Consider the following 5,994-nt stretch of genomic DNA (forward strand, 5'->3'; position numbering starts at 1 on the left):
TGAAAAGGCTAAAATATTAATTAATCAATAAGTTACACTATTAATAGCCGTGCAAGTCAACTATACATAATACATATATCTAAGGGTGTAATCTTAATGTCTTATACATTAAGTGCCTCTCCAATTAGAACCTCTTGAGAGCAATATAACAATATTGGAAAACACCCTATTTGATCTGCCATATAAGCGCAACTACATAGGGAAGAGCAACGGCAGTTATTTACTTTTTAGTAGGTCCTTCAAATTTTTGGCTGTGTGGAATAAGTAGTGACATGACATCTACTTACTCCAATATAGGGAGATTGTTTTCCAGATCCATTTCGTCAATATTTCCAACATCTCAACTCACTCCAATTTTTCTGCCACTTTCTTCAATGGGGTAGGCTGAGAAAGTTTGGTATGTCAAAACTTAAAATATCCAACCAACCTATGCTATATTTTGTTAATTATCTTAATATATGAATTTGAGCCATAAAATGAGCTTGTCCATATTAATAACTTTGTAATTCCTAACAGCAACAGTACAATAATATATTTCCACAGGATCACATTATTTAGGCCATAACTCTACAAATATATAGAAGATACTACTAACCTTCATCCGGCGTTCTCGTAAAGCAAGTAAGCCAGCTTCAGTACATATTGCTTTTATATCAGCTCGAGAGAACTCATCCTTAGTCATAACAAACTCTTCTAAGTTGACATCATCAGCTAATGTCATCCTTAAAGTGTGTATCTAAATATCAAAAGTATAAGACCTTTTAGTGAGGAATAAAAAACAGAGAAAGAATTTCAAACTCCAAGTTATTAAACAGAGAAAATGAGAAATAAAAAATATGTCAAGATTATATTCCATCGCCCCGTATAAGAAACCCCAAAAAATGCACACCTTAGCAAGCAACGTCTTCCCAGTTCCAGGTTCTCCGTATAAAATGACTCCCTTAGGAGGCTTGATACCAATATCAGCATATGATTCCAAAGGTGCCTTTTCAACCTTCATAACAGAGACCATTGGATCAACTTCATCTTGAAGAAGCCCAACAATAGAGAGAACCTGATAAAGAACCATACATGATAAGAAGCATTACATTTCCAACATCATCTAATCATATCAATTGCACAAAAAGAGATGACTGATCTTAATACAAAAACAATTATGTCAATATCCATGTCCATTTTTCCCAAAAAAACATGGTTCAACAAAAATATTTTATTCACAAATTTTCTCACCCTCTTTCCAGGTTCTGGTGTCCACATGTCAGTTATAAGGTAGTAATGTGTTATTTCACATCTCTCAAAATTTATAACTTCTTCAACAAGATAGGAACCCTAAAACATGTTACCACATCTACAGAAAACCCTTGAACAACCTTAAAATATATATTCAACAGCTCTTAATAACATTTTTTAGATACATGAAAGATCAACCACCCCTGGCCGCCCAAAACAAAAACAACAGGGTGTACCCATTAACCATTCCAACAAGCACCATTATCAATGGAACTTTTAGTACTTCCTAATACAGTATTATCATGTCAAAAAGTTACCAAATATGTCAAGTGTTCAACCTAATGCATACCTTTGATTAACTAAATATATTTTCAAAACAGGCTATAAAATATAAGTATAATCAAAACCCTATTGAGAGAGAGAGCATTAGAGGGGAAATAACAATTTTCTACCAACTCAAAATGACCAAACCAGCTTTCATTTGAACTCCACTACATCACAATGTCTCTAACCCCAAGCAATTCAATCTAAAATCACAAAATCCCAATCCACAAACTGATGCAATCCTACCCCGCAAGGACATTGGATAGAAAACTCCAAGTAGATTGAGCTAGAGATGCAAGAGAAGGCCCTAGGGTTCTTATGAGCCTTAGGGTAGATTTCGGGCCCATAGGCTAAGTATGAGCCCACTTATCTTTGTAAATATTAGATTAAGGTTTCATTATTTTTGGGCCTTGTATTTAGGGCTCCATAATGTAGGTAGAGTACCCTAGAAATATAGGATTTTTTAGCTCTTGTATTTTAGGGCACCTAGACTAGTTTTTGTATTAGGGGTAGTTTTGTAATTTCACATGCATAAGTGGATATTTGATGTGTGTGGTTGGAAATAAATTTAATTGAATTGGTAGAAGCCCAATCCAATTAAATTTTAGAGGGGGAGGTGAACATTTGCTTACTACACCCCATTGCCACATCATATAGTCACACTTTGTGCATGTCCTTCATGCTTTTCATGCCTCATGACACCTAAGAACACTTAGTGGATAATCTTGGAATTGATCTTGTATTAGTGGGCTGAACCATAACTAAAATTCACTAATCATAATTAGTGAAATTTTGGCTCCAAAGTTTGGCTCCACAAATTCAATTTCAAATTCAAGTGAAATTTGAATTTCCCTCCAATTTTGTGTGACACTTAGGCTATAAATAGAGGTCATGTGTGTGCATTTTTTTCAACTTTGATGATTTGAATATTAAACTTCAGATTTCAAAGATCATTTGGAGCACAAAATTTCGTGCTCTTCTCTCCCTCTCCCTTCATTCATCTCCTTCTTCCTCCAGGCTCTTATCCATGGCCTCCTATGGTGGTGAGCTTCTTCTAGACTCATCTTCTCCTTGAAGTGACGTCTCCTCTCTCTCTTCCTTCTCCATTCCGCTACCATTCATCTTCCAAGAAGCAAAGGAATCCATTAATGAAGAAGATCCTAGGCCTACAAGCTCTTGCATCACAAACCAAACACACAATCTAACCACTAAAGTCTAAACCCCCCCCCCCCAAAAAAAAAATCTATCACAAAATAGGGCAGTCAATCAATCAAAACGCTAAAACAATTCAACAAATCAGCAGCATACCCTAACCCTACCTTGTTATGCAACAAAATAGCCCATCCAGGCTCGAGCTGATCTTTATTGACGAAAGACAAGATACCAACATAGTACTCGGATCCCACCGAGGATGAAACTATGGCATAACTCTCGTCAATGAGTTCCTCGAGGTTTCCAATGCTCATAGGAGAACCTCGGAGATCATCGACCTTGGATTTGTCCTCCTCGGCCTTCTCCTCCTACAGCTTCAACCTCTCCTGGTTTGCCACGAAAGAAAGAGTTTCCTTTTTGTTTTTGCTTTTAATTTTGCTTCCTTGTTGCTTTGTCTGGTATAGTATTAAGATCCTGCAAATCAGAGCCTGGATGTTGACGAACACGTGGTTGCAGATCGAGAGCATTCTTTGCAGTGTCTTCAGGAGAATCTCACCATTGACCCTGACCGCGAGTCTGAACCCGAACCGAGTCTTGTTCTGCTTCGGCACCAAAAGCCGAGGACATTCTCCCAGCAGTGGCGGGTGTGGTAGAGTTACTTGAAGGAAATGGTGGGCTTTTGGGCTTCCTCATCTCCCACAGTGTCGCGATGAATCAAAAAAGCTGAGGTGACAACAAGGAATGTGAGAATGAGAGAGAGTGGTCTGGTACACTGCCCGATAAAGAGAGAAAGAGAAAGCGATAAATTATATTAATTAAAAATAGTAACCATTTAAGACGGATTTTTCGAAGACCGTCTTTATTTTGAAGCATTCCAAGGTGATTTTCCAAAACCGTTTTTAAAATATTAATAATATTTACAAATTTGTCATTGTGATATAAACAAAGAAGGATTTTTATGACCGACTTAAATTCCATGTTGTAAAAAATAGTATTTTTATTAGTGTCATGGTTTGAGTAGAGGTTAAAAATTGCTTTGTTTTTGGCAAACTGTAGTTTGGAAGCTGTAAGCCAACTCTAGAGTGGACTCCACCCTGGTAAATAGTAGTACCATTTGATTTGCATAATCTTTAATGTGTTATTTTCCTACTGCAGCAATTGCACCTGCTCCCTCCTTCATTGAACATATTGCCAATACAATACAATATATAACACATGGTACAATGCCAAAGATTGCAACATTAGGATGGCCACTTGCAAACTTTGGACACAGACTAGTGACTGTCGCTAATAGCCAAACAACACTGACTGGCACGAAAAAAACAGCTAAGAACACCACTACACCAGTCTAATTCATAAACAAACAGCATAATATTTTAATCTATCAAAAAACTCTCACGATACTAAATACACTTTTCTCCATATTGAACAAAAAGAATTCTCACTGGTGTGCTTTTTGTGAAGATTTTATTTTTTAAGAAATGGGGAGGGGGGATAAACCCTTTGTTGTTGCTTTCTTGCTTTGGTTTTCTGGTACTGCTTACCACCACTATTGGCTTCAACTTTGTAACTCACCTTTCTCCGACTAAAATACTGGCGTGCAGGCTCTTGAAATACCCACTGGCTGCTACATTCTCCACGTCCAGGTAATTTTCACTTCTGCTTCATAGTTTAGAATGTGAAGACTGTACATTTACTTTCACTATGATATGAGCGTAGTCTAGAATCAGTTGATTTCTTTTTAATTTTGCACGCAATTCCACAGGGAAACACGGTTGCTGCTATGGGTTCATTCAAAGGCTTGAAGCAAGTCAGAAGAATTGTTGAAGAATGCATGCTGAATAAATTGCCTTTGTGGTGTAGATTTTGGCCGAAGAAAATATGTCACTTCTTTTCACATTGTCAGGTTCTTATGATGAAGAAAGAACTTGAAAAGGATCCAGCACTTGCCCAGGAGAACTGGGATAGGTTCCTTCCAAAATTCAAGAAGTATGCCTTTTATTTATTTGACAAATTGTATATTCTTTTATTCCAAAATTCACATTAGAAGCGTCGGTCTATCTTTTATTTTAGTAGTGCTAGCAAATTAATTACCCTTTCATTTAGTTTGAATTTGAGTGACACTTAAATGAGAACCAATCGTGCACAATATTAAATTAAACGCAAACTGCTGTGACTTCCGTGTGACTAAAAATGATTAAATTTTCTTTAGATGTTTTTAGTCAGACGCAATTCGGATAGACCAATTGTCCAATTACCAAGTGTGGCATTCTTTAATTATATAATTTGATTCTCTTTGTTTACTTATATTGTCGGGAACTACCTTATTTCAACGAGAATATCTCTTCCAATTCTGTGTCTAACCGTAAAACAAAAATCTCTGTCTAGAATCATTTAATCGGACATACCCCAAATTAAGAAAAAGAAAGTCACAAGCTGAATAGTACATGCATTATTCTTGTAGAAGGATATACATAAACAATTCAACTGTGTTTTTAGACATTTAATTTTTTTTAAAGATAAAAACATGTTTATCGTCTGATATAGATAAACATAAAAACAGATGAAAGAAGGTTTTGATACAGACTTTGTTAAACAATGAGAAAAATTGTTTTCTTTGTGAAACAAAAAAATATATAAGATTTAAAAACAAATTCATTAAATTCTTTGTCAATTAAAACAAGAAAAAGAAAGCACACGGAGAATTGTATTAGTTCATCTCAAACTTGAGACTACGTTCACTTCTTGACAATCCATCAAATTTCTATTAAGCTATCAAAGTTACAAGTATTTTTTAGTGTCACTTATAGCTCTTGCACATGCAAGCTCTACCACATGCAAGTTCTACCACAAGCTTGTCTTAAACCCGATATTCTTTGTCGTATCAAGTCACTACTGGTTCTAAACAAATCAACAAGATTTGTTGGAAGTTTGCACAAATAAGTTGTGATCGTCTATCTTATAGATAGATAAATCACTCAACAATTTTAGTCTTTTATCTAAAGGTATATAAAGTGTTTTGAAAGCTTAGTATCTATGGAAAGGTTTATAGAAAGCTTCACAAGAAAGAATAAAAGAATATGTTCGCATAGATGATTCGTAACTTATTTTTTCAAAGTTTCTTTTATATATAACTTTCATCTTCAAGTATCCATTTTCTCACAAAGATTAGATTCTTCATTATGTTCTTCATATGAAGTCTTGAGTTCGTTGGAGTATTTAATGCTTGCACTAGATGCATGTCCTTTTTCATGCAAAGTCCATGCTGATAGGCTAGTGTGTCTTCTA

The 5,994-nt window shown here is 35.6% G+C and overlaps 1 long non-coding RNA gene and 1 pseudogene across 1 annotated transcript; one reads left to right on the forward strand and one right to left on the reverse strand.

The window, feature by feature from the left end:
• Window positions 1-345: 345 nt before the first annotated feature.
• LOC114404918 lies at window positions 346-3,399 on the reverse strand (annotated as a pseudogene).
• Window positions 3,400-3,959: 560 nt separating this feature from the next.
• On the forward strand, window positions 3,960-4,927 carry LOC114405401. Its single transcript, XR_003665196.1, has 2 exons — window positions 3,960-4,352; window positions 4,472-4,927. It is a non-coding gene; the product is annotated as an uncharacterized LOC114405401 (long non-coding RNA).
• The last annotated feature ends 1,067 nt before the right edge of the window (window positions 4,928-5,994 follow it).

This window comes from Glycine soja, chromosome 3 (genome assembly GCF_004193775.1).
Source record: "Glycine soja cultivar W05 chromosome 3, ASM419377v2, whole genome shotgun sequence".
NCBI classification, from domain to species: Eukaryota; Viridiplantae; Streptophyta; class Magnoliopsida; order Fabales; family Fabaceae; genus Glycine; species Glycine soja.